General features: G+C 42.6%; 1 protein-coding gene across 1 annotated transcript in view; it reads right to left on the bottom strand.

Moving 5' to 3' along the window:
* Nucleotides 1–12,009, bottom strand: part of kcnn3 (potassium intermediate/small conductance calcium-activated channel, subfamily N, member 3) — a 62,593-nt gene that overhangs the window by 28,809 nt on the left and 21,775 nt on the right.

Genomic DNA, 12,009 nt, shown 5'->3' with positions numbered 1-12,009 from the left:
CATCGTTATAAGGAAGTGGTAAGAGCAGGTTTCATTACGGGGGCCGTCCTCCAGACGGTGCTGACAAGAGCTAGGGGTTAGGGAGGAGGAGGTGGTGGGGTTGATGAGAGGAGAAGGCGGAGGAGGAAAGAGATGGATGAAGTGCAGAGGAAATGAAGAGATAAAGATAGGAATGAGGAAATATCAGGTCAGAAAGGGCACTGCAAAAAATCTCTTTGTTCTTTAGACACTTTTGACTTATTTGAGGATTATTTTTGTTAACGCAAAATAATATTTTTTTTTTAAGAAAGCACCATTTTTGAAGCTCTGCATTTGGGATAAGTTGGAATTTTGCAGTGCACTGGCATACATTTTTCACCTCTCAAAACAAAATGCTAGGACTCAATTGTAAAATTTGTAAAGAGATTACTGCTGGGGGGAGAAAAGGTTAAGGAGCGAGAGAGAACCAGAAAGCAGAGACTAAAGAGAAAGGTCGGGGCATGGGGAGAGAAATGAGGAACTCCCCCGCTGGAAGTCAGCTGAGTTTACCAATTGATGTACTGCCTGGAGAAACAGCCAGTGCTAACAATTGCTCTTTACCACATGATTCATCTCAAGGGCTTTTAGCCCACACCAACATTTATTTAGGAAAACAAAACAAATACAACAAGAGGTCAAATGAAAGAGCAAGCGGCCATGACAGCTGTATGTGTGTCACAGCCACCTGGTCACTGTCGTGATGAAGCCGAACTGAAGCTTTCTCAACCACCTACATGCATGCACCTCCACATTAATCATCACCTTCGTCTAGCACGGTCGGTTGCATGTTGTTCTACTTCTATTACATGTATGCACACATGCTGACTACATGTGTACAGATACACACATATGTAGCCTGCGCACACACCTGAGCCATTTTGCAAGCTATCATTTGCACCAAGGGTCAAACGCTGGCTGTACTCTTTAATGGTCTCACACAGCCTATGTGTGCGTGCGCGTATTTGCATGTGCGTGTGTGTGTGTGCGTGCACTGTACTTGTGTGTATCTGTGTATGCCTGGGCGAGTTGGTGAGAGAGTGTGCAGACCCAGCCTCGTCATGGTGACTGTTGCCAAGGCGACAACATCAAAGAGCAGCCAAGCTTAATTAGGATCCCCAGTGTGTGTGTGAGAGAGAGAGAGAGAGAGAGAGAGCCAAAAAGATGGAAGGGAGAGACGCGGCAAGAAGACGGAAAAAGGAGACACAAGAAAAGAGACTGAGGTGTGTACGACAGCGAGTGAAGAGGTACAGAGACGAAAGCACAGACAGGTTGTCTAGCACCCACCTTCCCCGCAATGGTTTTGGGTGTGAGTGACCCCTCAGATTTAGGTGACAAAAATCTGTTCAGTGTCACATTATTGGGACTCACCAGCCATTTAGAGCAATAGACTTAATGTTTATGGCTCATGTTTGGGAGTTGTGTAATCATAGTTGTGTTTAAGTTTAGAATAAGTATCCGGTGTAAGTCATGAACTCCTGTGTGATAAAAACAGGTTTTCCGTGTTCACATGAGTGTTATCCATGCAGTAAAATGTATGTATATTCATTCATACTCACACGTTTTGCCCACAAGCCACCTGTCATTCATTCTTTTCTCCCTCTGTATGAATTTGTGTTTCTTGGCGTCTTTCTGCCTCCATTTTTCTTTCACCATCCCTCACTCCTGTTCCCTTTCTCGCTGAATGACATTTCTCCAAATCAAAACGGAGGTGATCCAGTTTCTTGCCACAGGAGGAAATGAGCACCTCTCCCTTCCTCTCTTTCTCTCCCCCCCCTCCTCGCCTTCCCCTTCTGCCCTGTCCTCCCGCACACTGCTGCTGCTGCTGTCGGTCTTTTCCTGGCTAAATCGCCATGAGGAAGGGATAAATAATTAAATTCCATTAGGAAAGTAATCTGTCAATTGGAATGAGTGAGTGCCACTGCCCCCACATGACCAAGACAGAGGGAAAGGATGAGGGAAGAGAGTGTGGGAAAAGTGTATGCATGTGTGCACAGCCATCAGGAGACAAAAAAGACAGGAAGAGAGTGAAAAAAAACCATAAAGCGCCTGGTAACAATGATGAGGATGAAGAGAAAATAGATAAATTTAAAGTCTGTGCCATTACAGGCTGAGGGCAAGGGGCAAAGAATATAATGGAAAGCAGACAGGACAGAAGGAGGTTAAAGGAAGAGGAAAAAAATAAGCCTGACAGCAAAAGACAACGGGGATAAAAAGGAAAAGGAGAAATGTGCAAAAATGACAGCACCAAAGATAGACTGAGATTTCTCCACAGGTGAAGGTGTGAGGTCTGACAGGACACTCTCCACCTAAAGCACTCCCTGCTCCAGCTGCTACGTCTGTAGCCCGCTGGTCAGTTTGTGACCTCTCCATCTTTTCTTCTCAGCCATCCAACCATGCCTCAACCATTTCTTGCTCCCCCCAGGCCATCGTACCTCTCTAATCGGGTTAAGTCCCCGATTGCAGATGTCTCTCATCACGGAACCAGATGCAGCACTGGTCAGACCCTACCAAGCGAGCAAGCAAGGACAATTTTGCACACTCGCATGCACACAAGCACGCATACGCGTGCACATGCACACATCCAGACGATCCTATAAAGTGCAGCAAAGACTGAAAAAAGAGACAGTTGCATGCAAATCAGCCTCAAGTCTCCATTTCCCATGGGAGTGAAAAAAGACTAAACCCCAGTCTGGGGCAGAGACAGTCCTAATCACTGAAGGAGATGATGATAGAGCGTACACTAAAAAGCATGCACACATACTCTTACACACAGTCACAGCTCTGGGGGGATGTCTGGGTCCTACAGCATGGAAATCCCTAGAACAGGCAGAAAATAGATTCACACACCCTGATATACGTGAATATTCAGAGAGGATAACACACTTTCCCTGACTGTGATTGCAGCTCTGAGGGAACACCCCTGTGGCTGTTTCTATGAAAGAGGAAACAAAGGGGAGAGGGTTCACCAAAGTGAAAAGGAAGTGTTGGAAAGTGCGAGAGATGAGGAAAGGTATGTGTGCATGTGTGATGCTGCCTCGTTTGCCACCAGTCTAAAAACAGTAAGTGGGAGAGAGTGAGGAGAGGTTTCCAGCAGCGTTGTCTGGAGACCAGGAATTTCCTCAGCGCGAATACACGAAAGACAAACTGAGATGTGAGCAATGGCCAGAGGCTTCAAATCCCATGTGATAAATTAACAATTCCTAGAAGTAAATGGTCAAAATGCTTCCTGCGTGTTACGAGTCTAAAGTGGATGCTATAGTTTACCTCTTGGTTGTAGTTTCAAGGGCAAATGTACATTGTGCCAAAAATGAGAGCAAGACATCATAAAATAACCGTCCCACTATTAGACATCTTATGGCTGCACTTCACTTTACATAACAGGACACAGCCTTTTTGGAGCGCTGCTGCTCACTTTATTACCCTAATGCCATCCTGCCTGCATTTGAGTAGCTGTGAGTGCCAAGCTCGTGTCTTCTTGATCAATGGACTGCTTCTAAAATTCTCCAAAAGTAACTGAATAGTACAGCTCTGTAATGCTAAAGTGCACTAATGGACTGGAGAAACATCCCTTTCTCACACACTCTCTTAGCGTTTCTATTTGATTAATTTCAACAACAATTCAATTTTTGCCTTTCACGTCTGGATTTCTTTCAAGTTTATGAGCTAAAAAAATGATGCATGTGTGTGTGTGTGTGCGTGTGCGTGTGTGTGTGTTTGTGAAGAACAGAGGCGACTCGTGAGTTATCAGAGTGAATCACATAACAGAACTTCAAATACATGGAAGTCTCTGGACGCCACATCAAACACAGCTGAGATAAGGTGAAACTTTCTGAAATATTCTTTTTCTAAGCAAACATTTAGCCTTTGAAATAATCTATCATTATCTTTCGAATCAGCCAAAGGATGCTTGCAAACTTTGGTTTTAAAAATTCATCACTGGCTAGACTAATGCTACTGTACATAAATCTCCAGTAATGCTCCATTATTTCTATCCATACTCATGCATCTATTAAATTTATACTAAAGGTGTGTGGTGATGCTGACGCTCAATAACCACAACACTGGGATAAAAATCTTCTATAGTCTGTTTACTGACTTTATCTGGTTACAGTTAAACAAAAGCAAGTTCAACCTCAATCATCAAAAATAGAAATCATTCATTAAAGAAATGTATTGTCAAGGATGACAAATTAACTATGGTTAGATTATTGGACAGTGTTGATTTTCATGCTGAAGGCCAAAGAGGCCAAACCCTGGTTGTTTTGCGTTTTTGATACACTTCACTCTTCAGTAATCAGACAGGTGTTTCAGATAGCAAGCACAATAAACGGAGCTTTCTGTTATGCGTGCAAGAAAATGACGAAATGATTCTTCTTTTGGCTGCTTCCTGTGGGTGTCACCACAGCGGATCATCTGCCTCCATCTCACCTATTCCAAGCATCCTCCTCTGTCACACCAACCCCTTTTCACCTCCTCTGAGAGTTTCCTCTTTTCCTCCTGCCTCGCAGCTCCATCTTTAACACCCTTTGTCCAATACATCCACGATCCTTCCTGTCCATGTCCAAACCAGCTCAGCCTTTTGTCTCCAAGCTCCAGCCTGAGCTGTCCCTCTGATATGCTCTTTTCTAATCCTGTACTCACAGGATAATAACTGACATGATAATGCACATTATCTGTACACTATCCTGTCAAATATTACTTCCAGCACATGACTGCACAATGTTGATTGTTATTATAAAATAACGACAACATCAGCACCTAGATTGATTCTCTCTAACCCCCACTTCTAAGTTCTGCAACTACCACTGGTCACAAAATCAAGTTGGAAAATAACAGCAACTGCCAAAAAGCAGATGTTAGAACAACTGGAGAAACTCTGGAAACTCTACGAAGGCAAAAGGGAAGAAGGGACCTACGTGAACAGATAAAGAAAGAGAAGATGGAGAGTGTCAGAACTGGAAAGTAAGTTTTCCTTTGATGGGCATTCGCTCAGTGGAGAGTGCTCTGGTAATTGAGTTGGTTCAAATAGTGACATTCATTTGGGAATATTTCTCCGCGATCAGTAGGTAACAAAATCTTTCTACTCATTAGCCAAATAGAGCAGGTGTTTTAAAACAGAATGTGGACCTTTAAGCAAGTGCAAGAGGCAGGGGTGCACAGGAAGGTGTCGACTGCCACTTAAAATTCTCCTTGAAACCCAGGAATTAATTTGAATACTACCCAATTTTGCTGAATTTATCATTCATCCTTATGCCTGCTTACTTTTTAACAATATCAAGTTCCCAAACATAAACTGTGAACTCGGAAGCAACTTGGAACTTTTGACAACACACAGTCTTCAGAAACTGGCGACTAATACGAGTCAATATACGAGTCGATATTATGAACAGTGTCGGCTGTAAGAAGTCACCATAATACCTTTGCATTTTTCAGTAATGCAGTAATTTAACGAGTTACCGTACTAAATTCAGTAAACACATTAAAGTCAGAATTATGTTGTTACTTTTGTTATAAAAGATCCTCAGTTATCTGCGTGACGGGTGGATATATGAACCCTGCCCCCCATTACTTTTAGTTTTATTGCAAGTAAAGACAAGTGCGCGATGGTAAAGTGCAAACTGGACAGAAACAACACCGCTTTGGCTCTTTGCAAACATCTGCACGGGCAGCATGCTGACATAAAGTGGTGAAGAACCATGTTAAATCTGAGTGTATACTGACCCCCAGGCCAGCAGCCAGAGCTTGATCTTCAATGGGTAACAAAGGCAGTGATGAGCTGTCAGATTGCAGCTTTGTAGACCTCATTTCTATCTATTCGTGCTTCTAAAGTAGAATCACAGTGCAAATCATATTCAGTCTTTTTGGGTTGGTTTTCAACTGCTTTGTGTTCAGATGGATGCACTTAAAGACAGACCGTGTGTCCTGATTAGGATTGGGATTCCTGTGGTGGTTGTGTGAAAATGCATTTGAATTCCTGTTAAAGAGTAATGAGGAAGTAACGTAACAAATTGACTAACAATTTACTTTCTCTGGTGAGGGATTAAGTCATGTACTGCATTCATTTTTATAAAAGTAACAAGTAATGTGTAATACATCACTTTTCTTGGAGTAATGACAGCAACGCTGGTTATGATAGCACATGCTTATGTAGCCACTGACTGGGATCACATCAATTCAGGCAAATAAACAGACCTCACACAGATTCATTTGGAACCAAAATGACAGAAATACAACAACATATATGATTGTTTATTTAAACTAAACAATCTTATATGTTCCTCCTCCCCGTAATTGAAGCACACATGTACAGTAAGTGTTGCTCAAAATACAAAAAGAAAAGTATGCACACATTTGACTTTTGACCAGATTTAGGCATCACGATGTAGGTTCAAATGGAGAAAAACATTTCCAGGGTGGTAACTTGCAGAGTACCCAGCACACATTTAACATGCACTTTTCCCTCATCCACTGAAGGTCACTTAACATTAAAATGTAACTATAGGCCATAACACAATTTGCAAAAATGACCTGTGGACAGTTTCATGCTTTTCTGACAAATGCAGGAGAAGCTAAATCTGTGCACTAACCCTCTAAAGAAGTCTTAAAACTACTACAAAGACAAAAAAGACCCCAAAAAGGAAAACAAACAACAAAAAACACGCATCACAGCTGTTAATGCAATACTACCCAGCAGGCATCTGAACTGGAACTGGAAGGAATAAACTGCTCCATTAGATGCTCAAAGTATTTGTTCCAGACGGCTCTCTGGTAAAATGTCATCACTTCTTCAACAAGCCCCATGCAGCAGGGTCTGATGGCCACTTGCAGTCCTGTCGTTCTCTAAACCTAAAAGAGAATTATTTGATCAACTGGTCTCTGAGTGCTATTGACACCCTTTTCTCAACGAGAAGTCGGGGCTCGGGAGAGCCTGAGTGCCCTGGAGGGACTTTCCCTGCCGGTTACACGATGGACGGGTGGCAGAACTGGAGGACCGTGTGCCTGGCGGGACTGTCGATCGAGGACGCTGAAGATATCTACCTATTCGGAACCATGATAACAGGGTTCATGCTGATTGGCGTTGGCTTAGCCCTGGTTTATCAGAGAAATAAGAAAGCGGAACCGGCTGTTCAAACCCCCACAAGGCTGCCCGCTGGATTCGAAGCGACGGGACGAGGTGCGACCTCTCACAACGAACGTAATATGGTCAACACCTTGGAGACGCTTACAGCTGCTGTGAAGGCTCAAAACAACACCATTGAGCGTATGAGGGGAAACATCAGAGAGAGGCCTGCTCAAAATGAGACCCTTGAGCGACAGTTGGAAAACATCGCGGAACGGATCACTGCAGTTGTGAGGTCTCAGAATCAAAAGACTGACAACACCACGGAACAGAAGTTTGATACCATCATGGGGAGGCTCGCAGCTCTTCAACGGGAGATCGAGAGACCAGCCTCGGAGTGCTAGAATTCGAGCTGCTCACAAAGGAGAAATCAACAATATTCAACATTTGGACACCACGGCCCCAGCTGCAGGCCCAAGGCTGGAGCCCACCAAAACAACTCCCTGATAACGACTGTGTGATGACTATTCTTCCCGCCCCATGAAGGACACCTGGATTGGCTGGAGGACTGTTTACTTAGCCTGATAGGCCGAAGGACACTGTCTCAGCCAGACTATGGACACGCACACACACACACTTACACTGATAAGCACTCACTCATCCCCCTCCCTTTCCAACGCCTTCGATGCTTGTGCCCTACCGGGGATGATAGCAGTCAACTGGACCAGCACAGATGCTGCAGGACCGGATGCGCTGTCTACGCCGGCTCTCTCTTACCCTTTACCCGCCCTGTTGCTTGTCTCGTGTTTCTATGGTGTATTGATAGTCATGTGCTTTTGTGCTGAGGTGTTTTTTCTTTTATCAAACTGTTCTCCCACTAGGAGCTCAGTCTGAGTGGAGTTTTTTTTCTCCTCCTCTTACCTCATGTAGTGTATTTTCGTTGTTTTTTTCCTATCAGCCTACCTTCTGACATGTCTGCCCAATGTGATGTTTGTGTAAAGTTGGTCAGAAGGTTCCTTTGTGAGTGCGCATGCGCCATTAGCGTGCTGCCTGCTGTAACCCCTAATTTCCCTCGGGATGAATAAAGTATTCTGATTCTGATTCTGATTCTTGTGCTCTGATGCAAATCATACAGTGGAGTTGGAAATATCAGGCAAGAGGTACCAATGAGCACCTGAAAGAGCACTTGAGAAGTGTAGATTTTTGCAGAGACATTATCAGAACAAGAAGAGACTTTATTATTCCTCACTGAGGAAAATAAGGAGAAAACTGTACAGATTTGCACGTTTTTCGAGGATCATATCAACATTTCAGCAATTTGTAGGTTTTTGTGACATAAGGACTCAGATTAATGCAGCATCGTGGATAAAAAAAAAAAATAGGGTAAAAACACAGCCTTATTTATCCCGTATTATTTTATCAATGAAGGCAGTTTCTTCTATAAGTCTATAATTAGTAAAAGCTTAATATAATTTACTAATGTTAAAGATTAAACCAGCATCTGTCAGGAATTTTAAATAAATAAAACAGAATGTAGACATTCAAATACAGTTCGCACGCTCTAATACTGAAGGTCTCAAACCCATCTGTGCTGCAAAAACAATTCACGAATTAGCTTTAGAAATCTTCTAAAATTAATAATTCAAAGAAGACTAAGATGCTTCTTTGTTTATTTTTAAAGGTTTAAAAGGGGATTTCTGAGGTGCACAAGCTCAATAAAGTGTGTAATAACAACCGAGAAAACATAAGACAGAAGGTTTTTGTGAAAACCAACAGCAATCTGGGAAATAATTCTGGAACGTTATTGGAACATTTGGGTATTTTAGCAGTTTGGCAGTTTTGGTGAACAGGCCAATTTGTACTCCAATGACTGCATCTAAACATACAGTGAAGTAATGAAAATCAAAGTTACAACAGGAGCATCTTGTGAAAGTTTGTATTTGTCTTTTTTGGAGGGGGACGGTATTGTAGCATTCCAGTTTGCTGAATTAAAAATAAAAGAAGCAAACCCAGGAATGTCAGCGGGGCTCAGCTGACAGAGCACAAAATGTTCTGACAAATCAAACATTTCTCATGTCAGCTCCTTGTCTCTTTTCACTGTCACTTTTCACTGTGAAGCCAAAAGTGACAACACGCACACACACAAACACTTCTGCTTCACTTAACACTGAATCTTGAACTCCTACTTACCCCTATTTTATTTCTGCCGGCACCCAGATGCCAACCAGTGCTCCAGCTGAACGAAACACTGAAATAACGAATCAATTAGCTAAGCAGGCAACTTAAGTCATTCAGTCTTCTTCTTCCTGTTACTCCCTTTAGGGGCCGACACAGCAGCTCATCTGCCTCCTTCTCCATCTCCATCCCTACATTCTCCGTCACACCACCCTCTGTGTGCCCTCCCTCACTACATCCATAAACCTCCTCTGTTGTCTTCATCTTTTCCTCCTGCCTGAAAACTCCATCTTCAGCATTCTTTTTCCAGTATATCCACTGCCCCTCCTCTACACGTGTCCATCTCAGCCTCGGCTCTCTAACTATCCCATCAAACTCGACCTGAGCACTGACATACCCATTTCTAATCTTGTCCGTTCTGGTTACTCCCAGTGTAAATCTGAGCCTCCTGAGTTACTGTTACTCATTTCCCCCCAGTTTCAATATACATTCATGCAAAAAAGAAAGTTTTCGCAGGATTCTGTGCAGCGCTGTGAAAACTGAGCGCACCTCATAAATCAGTAGCTTGTAGAACCACCTTTAGCAAAATAACTTGATGTAATCATTTTCTGTACGACTCTATCGGTCTCTCACATTGTTGTGGAGGAGTTTTGGCCCACTCTTCTTTACAATATTGCTTCAGTTCATTGAAGTTTGGAGGCATTTGTTTATGCGCAGCACTTTTAAGGTCACGCCGCAGCATTTCGGTTGGGTTAAGGCCTGAACTTTGGCTGGACCACTGCAGCAGCAGGACTGCATATGGCCTTTCTTTTTTCACGTAGCTGTAATTTTTTGACTGTAACTTTGAGTTTGTTGTGACAATAAACTCCTCTTTTTGTTGTTGGAGAGAATTAACCAATCTCAATGAACAGATCATTTTTTCAAACAAATCACTAACAGATTTTAGTGAAATTACCAATTTTTGGAAGCAAATGTCACATGATTAGAATTACAGTATGCAGTGGTTGCAACCATAGAGTATGCCCATGATTAAGTAATAAGACTTTGGCGAAGGTTTTCTGAGGTTTAAAGCAATGTACAAGCAAAAAAAACAAAAAAAGACAAATTGGTAGCGCTTTTATTTATTGTCTAACTATTAGCCCTATTAAGGTATAAGCAAGTGCTTATTTCATCATTTATTTAGCATCAGTCCTCCTTAGTATTTACAGTTATATTATTACTAGCAGTTATAGGTGTACAGGGTGCAACAGTAAAAGATGGATAAACATATCAAAAGTTACTAATAATAATACTAAGGAGGAGTAATGATATGAGGTGCTTGCTAATAGCTTACTAATGCTTAATAGTGTGACATTATAAAGTGCTACCGACAAATGATTATGGTCTAAAATTATATATACAGTCGTCACAATCAGTTTGAGCTCCGCAGAGCTGTATTTCGAAGTAGAGGATATTTATAACAAAAATCACCACTTAATCAAAACAGACTCAAGTACTGAGGTGATCCTGGTCTCTATTAAACCACCCATTATATTTGGCTGACAATGTGGCCTTGCTTCATTTTATTAATTATCACTTTTCGCCAACAAGATTATTACTGTCAGAGCTATTTTTTTTCCCCTTTGATGGCTGCGAATAAGGGGAAATATTTGTAATCTGTGATGATTACCGATGAGCTGCACTGCAGTCAAGATGGATTGTTTTTCCTTGTTTCATGCTGAGCACAATTACTTTGGGCTGTCCCCTGACAGATTAGACAAGACAGAAAGAGGAGGAAGACGAGAGAAACTTCCAAAAGAGGAAGGCAGGGAGGAAAGATGCAGCGAAACACACTGTGAAAAGGGGGCAAGATAAAAGAAGAAGATAAATGTGGATGAGTGTTAAAGTACAGCAGGAGAAGGGTGAATAGGTGAGAAGCTGAATGCTGTGTAACAAGGGAGGAGAGCTGTCTGGGAGAAGGAGGATATGTAACTTAACAACAAAATTGGATTGAGGCTCAGTAGAGAAGGAGGGAGATAGATCTAATGTGATAATGACGGAAAAGCAGGAGGAAGGAAGAAAGAAAGGCAAAGAGAAACATCTTAATGGTGGTAAACAGAAATGCAGAATAAAGACTTACACAGGAACAAATGAACAGAGAGCAGTAAAAGAAAGTGAGGGGGATGAATGTGGAATAATAACCACCAGTTAAACCCAAAACAGTTTCCTGCTCTCAAGTGACTCTGCAGCTACTCTGAACACTGATCAGCCATAACAGTAAACCACTGATGAATGACACTTATCACTTTGTTATGTTCCTTGGATGGTGGCATTCATCTGGATGTTACTTTGAAGTGTACCTAAACATTAGCACAAGCGCACACTCGGTGGTTTCTAAATACACCTCACCACACCCCAAAAATTACTAAAGAAGAGCCCGAGGTGTTGTCCAGTAGCTCCAGTCTGGGAGATGAGCAGGACCAAGCCCGATCAATGAATGCCCCACCCTGCAACCCACAGGACCCAAAGGATGTGCTGCCAACATCCCAGTGCCAGATATCACAGTACACCCTGAGTGGTCCTGTGCCAGTCCTCTGATGGGCTGCAGCTGTTTTGGCAGTTTTAATGTTGCTGGTTATTGTGTGCATGAATGAGTCTGTGTGTGTGTGTGTGTGTGTGTGTGTGTGTGTGTGTGTGTGTGTGTGTGTGTGTGTGTGTGTGTGTGTGTGTGTGTGTACTTGTAATATCCTGTTACATGCTGGACAAAATGCACCGGC

This window comes from Rhamphochromis sp. 'chilingali' (genome assembly GCF_963969265.1).
Source record: "Rhamphochromis sp. 'chilingali' genome assembly, chromosome: 11".
NCBI classification, from domain to species: domain Eukaryota; kingdom Metazoa; phylum Chordata; class Actinopteri; order Cichliformes; family Cichlidae; genus Rhamphochromis; species Rhamphochromis sp. 'chilingali'.
Note: the sequence above shows the minus strand (reverse complement) of the source record. Positions and strands in the feature narration are given on the sequence as shown.